The 11,445-nt window shown below is 52.5% G+C and overlaps 1 long non-coding RNA gene across 2 annotated transcripts; it reads left to right on the top strand.

The window, feature by feature from the left end:
• Positions 1–3,619: 3,619 nt before the first annotated feature.
• Positions 3,620–10,133, top strand: LOC149521002 (uncharacterized). Of its 2 annotated transcripts, none has more exons than XR_016348100.1 (3): positions 3,620–3,803; positions 6,159–6,302; positions 6,998–8,363. It is a non-coding gene; the product is annotated as an uncharacterized LOC149521002 (long non-coding RNA). The 2 variants fall into 2 exon arrangements; XR_016348099.1 differs by lacking the exon at positions 6,998–8,363 and adding an exon at positions 9,956–10,133 and having other exon boundaries at positions 3,622–3,803.
• The last annotated feature ends 1,312 nt before the right edge of the window (positions 10,134–11,445 follow it).

Genomic DNA, 11,445 nt, shown 5'->3' on the forward strand with positions numbered 1-11,445 from the left:
CTTCCCTGACTGCACCAGCAGGGTGGGGGCCGTGGACGTACCCTTCTGCCTGGTGGAGGAAGCAACCTACAACCTCCTACAACCGTGGCTCATGAAGCCCTACACCAGCCACCTCAACCCCCCTCGAGCGGTATTCAATGCCAGGCTGAGATGGGCCCACACAGCTGTTGAGGGCACCTTTGGCCGCTTGGAGGTGCGGTTCAGATGCCTCCTCACTTGCTTGAATCTCAGGCAGCACAACGTCCCGTGTGTGATGGCTACATCCTGGGTCCTGCACATGTGTGAAGGGAAGGGGCAGGCCTTCCTGCTTCGATGGGGGATGGAGGCTGACCACATAGGAAGGGCCTATGAGCAGCTGCAGACAACTGTCATCCAGCAGGCATGTCAGGGGGCCAGGCACATCCAGGGGGCCCTGAGGGAGCGCTTCTCCCCGGGGACCAGTGACACACTCCCCTGCACCTCTGCTTGACCCCTTACTGCTGCCACTCCCCTTTCACATCCTTTCCACTGCTCCCTTTGCTGATGAAAAGAAAGGGCACGTTTTGTTCTGAAAACACTCTACAGTTTTACTGTGGGGTCAAAGAAACTGCGACAAGTCTAGGGAAGGAGTCCAGGAGAGGGGAGGAGAAAGGATGGAAGAGTGACAGTGTTGAGAACCTTGCAGTGGGGAGGAAGGAGCTAGAAGGGAGAGGAAGGGGGAGAAGAGGCTCAGGGCTGGGGCTTGGAGGGTTGCCGGGGTCTGTGGATCCCACTACTATGGGTGCGGGGGCCTCGGCGGGATGGGGAGGCTGTGGAGGGAGAAGCAGGAGGGGGAGAGGGAAAAGGAGGTAGAATACTCTGCACAAGGTAGGGTACATTATTGCACAGAGAGTTGGCCCTACCTAAGCAAGTCCCACCAGCTTTCCCACCGTGGCCACAGCTCCTCCTAGACCCAGCCCTGCACAGTTTGGTGCAGCGCTCAGAGTAGCCCCAGGTGCTGTCTCTGAGGGTATGTCTAGACGACAGAAGTGTTGTCGACAGAAGTTTTGTTGACCTCATTCTACGAGGAATAACGCCTTTTGTCGACAGAGTTCTGTCGATAGAAGGCATTATTGCATCTACACTGTCCTTTGCGTCCACACTCTTATGTAGACTGAGATGTCATCTAGACGCCTTTTGTCAACAGTATGGGTATGTCTAGACTACAGGGTTTTGTTGACAGAAGCTTTGTCAACAGATACTGTCAACAAAGCTTCTGTTGACAAAGAGCGTCTAGACGACATCCAGTTCTGTCAACAAAGCAAGCCGCTTTGTCAACATAACAGTGTGGACGCAAAGGACAGTGTAGATGCAATAATGCCTTCTATCAACAGAACTCTGTCGATAAAAGGCGTTATTCCTCGTAGAATGAGGTTTACATACGTCGACAAAACTGCTGAGTTCTGTCGACGTTATGTCGACATAACTCAAAGGCAGTGTGGACGCAGGTCTAGTTTTGTCGACAAAAGTCCACTTTTGTCAACAAAACCCTGTAGTCTAGACACACCCTGGGACTTGGCCATAGGACAGGGGAGCCTGCGGAAACGTGGGGTGCGGGAGACCATCCCAGGTGGTGCAGCCTGGCCCCCCCTCACAACTAGTCCATCTGTAGAGAACTTAGAGAGATGGTCAGTGGACACGGTGCCTGAAGCCCAGCTCCCCTCTGTGAGCCGGAAGTGACTGTTCTCAGCTCTGCTGCAGGAGATGTGCTTGCAGCCAGGCCATGTGCGCTTCAGCCCGATCCCTGCCTCCTTCGTCTGTAGATGAACAAAACTGAAAGCCCCAGGCTGGGGTGTAGAAGAGGAATGAGTAGCCGACTCTTATCTCAGCCTTGGCTGTGTGCCCAGATTGGACAACATTAGAAAAACATCTTCCCCCCCTTTTTCTGTTGACACACTTAAGGCATTTCCGTAGAAATGTGACACACCGATGCATCAACTTACTCACTTGGAGCAAAACTCCAGCCCCAGTGGATTTCCTAGGGGAGCGTGTGGCTGCCTTTGAGAAGAAGCAAAAAACATCCATTGTGATACCACAAGCCCTTTGCAACCCCACAGAAAATCCGAGACCGACGACAACAATGATCAGAAAATGATGGGTCTTGCAACAGCTCCTGGATGTTTTTTTCCTCCAGTGGGCAGGTCGTCCGTCCTCCACCCTGTATGTCATGTGGGGACCCCATGATGCCTTGAGATCAGGACAGAACATTCCTCTGTTGGTGAGTACACTACCGATGTTAAACACGGCCAGTGCCAGCTCCCTGCCCACCCTGCTGTCCAGCCACGAGTCCTCTGCCCGTCTGTGTGCTGCCCCTTCCCACCCTCCACCAAGTCCTATGTCTCCCTCTAGTCCTTACTAAAGGTCCTAGATGGGGGCTGTTTTGCTGGGCTCACTGAAACCCTCCCTTAATTATAGAATCATAGAACTGGAAGGGACCTCAAGAGGTCATCGAGTCCATCCCCCCGCCCTCAAGGCAGGACCAAGCTCCGTCTACACCATCCCTGACAGATGTCTATCTAACCTGTTCTTAAATATCTCCAGAGAGGGAGATTCCACCACCTCCCTTGGCAATTTATTCCAATATTTGACCACCCTGACAGTTAGGAATTTTTTCCTAATGTCCAATCTAAACCTCCCCTGCTGCACTTTAAGCCCATTACTCCTTGTCCTGTCCTCAGAAACCAAGAGGAACACATTTTCTCCTTCCTCCTTGTGACACCCTTTTAGATATTTGAAAACCGCTCTCATGTCCCCCCTTAATCTTCTTTTTTCCAAACTAAACAAGCCCAGTTCATGAAGCCTGGCTTCATAGGTCATGTTCTCTAGACCTTTAATTATTCTTGTCGCTCTTCTCTGGACCCTTTCCAATTTCTCCACATCTTTCTTGAAATGTGGTGCCCAGAACTGGACACAGTACTCCAGCTGAGGCCTAACTAGTGCAGAGTAGAGCGGCAGAATGACTTCACGAGTTTTGCTTACCACACACCTGTTGATACAACCTAGAATCATATTTGCTTTTTTTGCAACAGCATCACACTGTTGACTCATATTCAACGTGTGGTCCACTATGACCCCTAGATCCCTTTCCGCCATGCTCCTTCCTAGACAGTCGCTTCCCATCTTGTATGTATGGAACTGATTGTTCCTTCCTAAGTGGGGGTATGTCTATACTACCCCGCTAGTTCGAACTAGCGGGGTAATGTAGGCATACCGCACTTGCAAATGAAGCCCGGGAAATTCAAACCCGGGCTTCATTTGCAAGTGCGGTATGCCTACATTACCCTCCTAGTTCGAACTAGGAGGGTAGTGTAGACATACCCTGGAGCACTTTGCATTTCTATTTATTAAACTTCATCCTGTTTACCTCTGACCATTTCTCTAACTTGTTAAGGTCATTTTGAATTATGTCCCTATCCTCCAAAGAAGTTGCAACCCCACCCAGTTTGGTATCATCTGCAAACTTAATGATCTGTTACAGCATCATAAGATCAAGATGCAGTAACAGAGGCAGCTGGGAAGCAGCAAGAGGCGTGACTCAGACTTCAGTGCACTGGGGGTGAGTAGGGAGGGTTCTGGTGACACGGAGAGCAGGGCGACTAAAAGCGAGCATCCTGACCCTTTGGTGAACTTTGCTCAGCTCATGCGCATTCGCGTTTCCTCTCTAGTGTTTCCTGTAAATGACTCAGAGTTCATCGGGGAGAGCCCCTCTAGGGCAATGGATGCTGGGATCGACCCTGTACCGGTGTCTCTCGGGCTCCTCTCTCCCTGCTCCGTCTCCTGAGTGGGTAAGTGAGATACCTGGGTCCCCTTCCCCAGATACCTGGGTCCCCTTCCCCAGCCCAGTCTCACGCCTCCAGGGTTGGGTGTTGCTGGCCGCCGTGGGTTGCTACTGCCCCGGATTCCTGGGTCCCCTTCCCCATCGCTCACTCCCTCCTGCAGGGCTGCACCGTCTCTCTTCTTTCCAGTTCATCTCAGCGGAGGCGCCTCCTGGGCTGCCCAAGCGGCTGAGTGTGTTGAGGGTGAATGATTTATTGCTCATGGCTTGTGACAGTGACAGCGGCAGGCTGGTTTCCCCCAATGGGTTCACCCCAAGAGACAGGGCATTATGGAACGAGATCAGAGCTTGGTACCGCTTCTGGAACTCCTGGGTGGAGACTGAGTGCCGGGTCCTGGTGCGGGAGATAATACGAGCGCCCCACGTGCTGGTGAGTCCTGGGTCCCCCGCGCTCAGTGTGGCTCAGGAAGGGGGTGGTCAGGCAGCTCCAAGGAGGCAGGAGGGAGCTGGGGCAGTGGACACCATAGGGAAGGGAGCACGTTATGCCCATACAAAGCACATGAGATCTTTTATAGGGGAGAAGGCAGGACGCCGCATTGACTGGGAATACAACTGTTGCAGATGCTTTTCAATCACCCGCACATACACACCCCGTGCACACAGTCCTGCCAGTCGATGTTCTAGTTACCAGTCCAGAGCCTGCATCAACCTAGTGGCCCCTCCAGATCAATCACAGAGGGGGAGCCGGGCTCTGTCGGTCACGAGCTGAGGCTCCTGGATTTGGTGGCAAGACGAACCCAAAGTCCCATGGCAAAGCCCCCTTTTCTCATCGTCCTTTTTCTCTGTTGAAGTCGATGGATTTGTGACTGGTTACTCCTCAGTTGGTGTTAGCTTTTGATGTTAACCTTCCACAATACCTCCGAGAGGGTCATCCTGGCCTTGATTGAGTTCATCAATTGTCTTTAACGGTTCCAACTCCACCTTAAGGTCATCAACCTGCCCTTCCATAATCATGGATGTGCCTTGATGGTTCTCTGGCATCTCGTTACATGTCTTCACCTCTCTTCTCTTGACCATCTGGTTTTAATAACGTCCGTCACATCTTATCTTTTTCTGATGCATACATTGGTCATTCACACAACCAGTCTTTTACAGCGACCTTCAACGGTATGCAAACAGCAGTGCTTTATATTGAGCAGTAGAAAAGCATTGTCAATTAAACCTTACTACCTCTTGTAATCAAAACTGTTCACACTGTGGCCCAGGCCTTCGACATCCCTCTAATCTTATTAACATAGACACAATACAAGATCCCGCGTCTCACTTACGAAACCTTAAAGCAAAGAAATGTATATTTAACTAAAGGGCACGATGGTCTTTCCCTGCCTTAGCATTGGATGGGTTTCTTCCAGTGGCCCAGAAGGTCACAAACAAGGGTATCTGGCAGGATGAAATTAAGTCATACCTTACAACATTATTAAGCCTGAAATATAACATCCTACTCCTGCAATCACAGGGGGAGAGAAGGATGGCTGGGAACCACTTAATGATTAGTGTGAGGGAGAAGGGTTGGGATCCAAGACCTCTGGGTTCTATTTCAGCACGAGGAGGGAAGTGGGGTCTAATAGTTAGAGCAGGCTGGCTGGGAGGCAGAACTCCTCCCCTGCAGAACTTCCTATTTCGTCCACAAATTAGGTCCAACCTCCAGCACACCAGTTTTGACTCTCACACTCCCAGCTCCATGTCACCTAGTTTTAACAAGCATGATTTCAGCATGGTCCTTAGGTTATATCAAAGTATTTTTTTAGATCAGACTAATCTAATGTCTAGGTCTGACTTCCATGAACCTTTGACATGATAAGAAAGTTACAACTAACTTCCTTTATGCTAAATCAAAACTGAGACTCGCTGGTGTTAAGTGACTGTACGATAGTTAGAAAAAACAGCTTGTTTCATTCCCTTGGCTGTATGCCCAGCATGGGTAAAGATCCAAAAACTCCATCCCTGCTCTTCTATTATTCATACAGTTAAACTTAAGAAGTTACACAAAGCATGAACTTTGTCAGCTGTTTCTTCCTGAAAAAGTCCCATTTCGGAAAAAAACGGCAGCCTCCATTATGCAAATGAAGCACGGGCTATATCAATCCTCGGTTCATTTGTGATATCGACAGGCCTAGTCTCCATCCCTTTCTCGGAAAAGGGGTGTCGTTTAGACGGACCGTCACTGTCTCCCGTTCCCACCCGGAACAAAGACCTGTCTCTCCAGCTAGTCCTTCCCAAACATCACAGCTGTGGAATAAGCAGCTGTGGCTGTTCTGCTGGACTTGCTGAAACCCTCCCCTAAAGGGAACTCACGTTCTAACAGAGACAGCTGGGAACAAGGAGCAGGAGTTTATTGAAATTTTATTGGGCTGATCCTGCCCCACCGAAGCAGGGGTTTTCCTTGACTGAACTTTGTGTGTGGTGAGACACGGCAGCCTGGGGAGCACCCCCCTGAGCGTGACCTGGGGTGAGTACAGTGGGAGAGCCAGGGGAGCAGTGGGGTGAGGCTGGGAATGGGGCACCTACTCATGGGAAGAGCTGGACACAAGAGGTGGAGGGTTAAGAGGCTGGAAATGCAGGGAGGGAGTTCTGGGGGGCACCAGGACAGAGTGGTATGGGGGGGCGGAGGTGGATTGCAGTGGGGTCAGCCTGGGCCAGAGCAAGTGGGGTCCCCTTCCCTTCCCTTCTGCCTGGAGTCCCCAGAAATTCTGCGAGGGTGTGGGGTCACGGTACAGGGGCTGGCCTCTCTCTTCTGGGTGCCTCTGGGACTTAGAAGGAGCTCTTAGTGAGCACCACACACCCCTCCCTCTGCTCCCAAGCATGAACCTGAGTGGCTTGGAGTGGTCTGGGGAACAGGGGAGCCCTGATTTCATGGTGCTGCTGGGGATAGATGCCAGTGGACAATCCACCATTGTGGGAAGGGAAGGAGGCGAGGGGCTTTGCTTGGCTCCGAGGGGGAGGAAGCAGAGAGCAGGTTGGGGGGTGGCAGAGAGGAGGGGTAGAGTTGCGGGACAGCCACATGGGTTACTGGATGGAGCAGACCGGTGGGGGAGAGGGATGTTAGTCTGGGGAGCAGATGGGGGGGAGAGGTGAAGAATAGTCCCTTGTGCAGGGAAGGACACAAAGATTGGGGGGTCCAGAGCTCAATTGGGGCATTTCCAGATTCCCAGCCCACAGCCCAGGCTGTTACCACTGTGATAGCAGTTGACTGCCTCACTGCTGCCTTGGCAGTCGGGGATCTGAGCTGGTAATTGATGAGGAAGGCAGGTGAGTGATGCCTCAGCCAATAAGGGTGAAGAGCAACCTGCTCTCAGAAACTCCCTCCCCCTGGAGGTCCCTACAGGCCAGTGCTGAGTCTGTTTTTACCTACAGTCATCTCGGGAGTTGACCTTGTCCAACATACCTAACACCTAACATGCTGGTAACAACTCTGTCAATTCAGGTGACAGTGAAATTGACAGCAGCTGTTTGAACACTCGCCCTGGATTTCTTCATTAGCGTATTCTCACAAAATCCCTTTCTTGGCCAGCAACACTGGGGAGAAGGAGCCAACTTTGATGTGTAGCAAAACTTACAATTTTGTCCACTAATTATGTTGAAAGTCCAGCGCACCAGGTTTCGTTCATTAACTCCCAGCGCTGTGTCACCTGGTTTTAACAAGTGTGATTTCAGCTGGGTCCTTAGGTTATATCAAAATCTTTTTTTAGATCAGACTAATCTAATGTCTGTGTCGGGTTCCTTGCACCTTTCATATGATAAGAAAGACGAGGAGCTTACAACTAACTCTCTTTATACTAAACCAAAACTGAAACTCACTGCTGTTAAGTGGCTGTCAGATACTTAGAAAAAACAGATTTTTTCATGGCATTGGCTGTGTGCCCAGCATGGGGAAAGAGGCAAAAACTCCCTCCCTGCTCTTTTATTGTCCATACAGTTAAACTTAAATAGTTCCACAAATAGTAACTTTGTCGGCACTAATAGACGAGCTTGCTTCTGTGGAGAAAATCATTAAACCTGTGGGCATGCTTACTTACGTGACTGGCCATTCATAAAAAGACAGAAAAAAAACCCTGGTTCCTTTCAAATCAGTTTTACTTTCACAAGCCATATAGAATCACAGAATCCTTGAATCCCAGGGCTAGAAGAGACCACAGGAGTCATCGAGTCCAGCCCCCTACCCAAGGCAGGACCAACCCCAACTCAATCAACCCAATCGGGGCTTGGTCAAGCCGGGACTGAAACACCTCTAGGGATGGAGATTCCACCCCCTCCCTAGGGAACCCAGCCCAGCGCTTCCCCACCCGCCTCGGCAAATCAGTTTCCCTAATATCCAATGTAGATCTCTCCCACTGAGACCTGAGCCCATTGCTCCTTTTTCTGCCACCTGCCCCACTGTGAACAGCCTCTCTCCAGCCTCTGGAACCCCCCTGCAGGGAGTTGCAGGCTGCTCTCAAATCCCCCCTCGCTCTTCTCTTCTGTTGACTGAACCAATCCAAATCCCTCAGCGTCTCCTCGTAGGTCGTGTGCTCCAACCCCCCAATCATTTTGGTTGCCCCCCCAGTCAGTCCCCAGCCTGTACCAATGTTTGGGATTCTTCCGTCCCAAGAGCAGGACTCTGCACTTCCTGCTGAACCTCCTCCGATTTCATTTGGCCCAATCCCTCAATTTGTCCAGACCACTCTGGACCCGATTCTGCCACCCAGCGTATCAACCTCTCTCTCTAGCGTCATCCACCAACTTACTGAGGTTGCAACCCATCCCTTCATCTGGGCCATTCATGAAGATGTTGAACAAAACCGGCCCCAGAACCGATCCTCAGGGCTCTTGCAACACCTAAATATGATACAAAATCAGAGACCCGGTGACGGAGCCAGCCCATGTGTGTTACCACCCGCATTCATGAAGACAAAATAGTCACAGGGCCACCTTGGATAATTGTGGGATGTGACCCGTGTGTCTGGCACCGTGTTGTCCTGGATGCAGAGAGCGATGTAACTGATTGAAAACTGCCAGTAAAAGTCGGTATTGCAATAGGCCTGGGCTCTCTGCAACTGACATGCAATTCACGGGTGAAGGGTGTCCGGGCTCTCATTGATAAACCTCCACCCTGCATGTCCCTGGGTAGCACTTCCCTAGGCCTCGACATCAGGAGAGAACTTTCCCCTGCCAGCTAGTAAACCCCACATGGTAGAAACAGCCAGCGCCAGCTCCTGGTGCACCCTCCTCCCTCGGCCTGAGCCCCATGCCCATATCTTCATGTATCAAAACTACAGCCCTTTTTCCAGGATGTGAGTTTTCTTTAGGGGAGGGTTTCTGTGCGCCCAGCAGAACAGCCCCAGCTGCTCATTCCACAGCTGTGATCTTTGGGAGGGACTAGCCAGAGACAAAGGACATCGTACCAGGTGGGAACGGGAGACACAGAGACGGTCCATCTAAACGACGCCCATTTTCTGAGAAAGGGATGTAGATTAGGCGCATGGATATTGCAAATGAAACCAAGATTTACATATCCCGTGCTTCATGTGCATAATGGCGGCTGCCATTTTTCTCTGAAGCAGGACTTTTTTGGGAAAAAAACAGCACTTTAGAGGGGATCTGTTCAACATTTTGCCCTTTTTTGCAAGATCCTTGATGCCTCACAAAACGAGGTTTACAGGATCTTTCGAAAAAGGGCTTGCTGTTCGAAAGATCCCATCTAAACTGCCGATTCTTCCCGTAAAAGCCCCGTTTCGGAAAAGAGCAGCCGCAGCCATTATGCAAATGAAGCACAGGGTATATCAACTCCCGGTTCATTTGCGATATCGACAGGCCTAGTCTCCATCCCTTTCTCGGAAAAGGGGTGTCGTTTAGACTGACCGACGCTGAGTCACCCGCTCACACCCGGTACGAAGTCCCGTGTCTCTGGCTAGTCCCCGCCAAAGGTCACAGCTGTGGAACGGGCCGCTGGGGTTTTTCTGTGGGGCTTGCCAAAACCCTCCCCTAAATGGAACTCATGTTATAGCAGAGACAGCTGGGAACAAGGAGCAGGAGTTTATTGAATCTTTATTGGGCTGATCCTGCCCTGCCAATGCAGGGATTTTCCTGCACTGAACTTTGCTCAGCTTGTGACTTCCTCCCCAGGTGGCACTTGTCAGAGCCCTGGAGAGCTCAGTGCAGCCAGGGACACAGATCCAGCTGTGCCACCTCAGCAGCCAGGTGTCGGATTCTACACCCGCCACATCGAGGTGACCTGGGAGCAGAGGGAACAGGTGCCCCGGGAGAGCAGCGGAGAAGTGCCCAACGTGGCCCCACCTTCCAGATCCAGGTGTGCATTGCACAGGGATAGGATGGGGCCGGCCCCTCAGGACACGTGTGTGTGGTGAGACACAGCACCCTGGGGAGCACTCCCCTGAGGGTGACCTGGCGGATGTGCAGGGGGAGCAGTGGGGTGAGGCCGGGAACGGGGCACCTACTCATGGGAAGAGCATGGACACAAGGGGTGGGGGGATGAGAGGCTGGAAATGCAGGGACGGAGTTTTGGGAGCACCGGGACTGTTGGACAGAGAGTGGCACTGGGGGGGGGGGGGGAAGAGGTGGATTGTAGTGCAGTGGGACCCTGGGCCAGAGCAAGTGGGGTCCCCTCCCCCTCCTTCCTGCTTGGAGTCCCCAGTACTCCTGCCAGGGAGTGGGGTCAAAGCACAGGGGTACCTCTGGTCCGCAGACAGAGCTATGGGTGAGCCCCACACCCCCACACTGCTCCCAAGCAGGAGGATGGGTGGTTGGAGTGGTTTGGGGCACAGGGGACCCCCAATTGCCAGGTGCTGGCCCAGCTAGGTGTCGCTGGCCCAGTGGACAATCCACCGTTGGGGGAGGGGGATGCAGTGAGGGGCTTTGCTTGGCTCAGAGGGGGAGGAGGCAGAGAGCAGCTTGGGGAGTGGCAGAGAGGAGGGGTAGAGTTGTGGGACAGACACATGGGTCACTGGATGGAGCAGACTGGTGGGGGGAGGGGAATGCTAGCCCAGGGAGCAGTTGACGGGTGCGGAGAGGTCGTCTCTTGGACAAGGAGGGACACAGAGTTTGGAGAAGGGTCCATAGCTCAGTCTGTCTCTGGGCATTTACAGATTCCCAGCCCACGGGCCAGGCTGGTACCATGGCAAACGCATATAGCAGCCCCCTCTCTTCCCTGGGATTTGGGACTAGGATCTCGCATATGATGAGGAATCTAGGTAAGTGATGTCCCCTTCTCATGTCTGGTATCTGCACTGCCTATGGTTCCAATAGCCGGCCGGCTCCTGTTCCCTGCCCTCTGGGGGAATGCCTGCCCTGGGCTTTTCGTCCGGGTGCCAGGATCCCAAACCAGTTCCTCATCCCCAGCTCACTGCCCTGAGACACAGCCTGGTTAGGAAGGGGGGAACGGAGCCAAGGCAGCGCCCGCGTTCTCCACCAATAGGATGCTGGCGCTGAAGATGCGCCTGGCGCCAGGTGTGCAGGCTCCAGACAGGTCCCTCATGCTCCGGTGAGGATGCCCCATTCTAGAGGGACTTTCCCATGGGGCTCTTTCCTCCAAGGAGATATTGTCTCCCAGACACCCCACTCCCCCAGCCAGGCAGCAGCCAGACATGCAGCGGCAG

This window comes from Pelodiscus sinensis, chromosome 30 (genome assembly GCF_052426305.1).
Source record: "Pelodiscus sinensis isolate ZL-2025 chromosome 30, ASM5242630v1, whole genome shotgun sequence".
In the NCBI taxonomy this organism is placed as follows: domain Eukaryota; kingdom Metazoa; phylum Chordata; order Testudines; family Trionychidae; genus Pelodiscus; species Pelodiscus sinensis.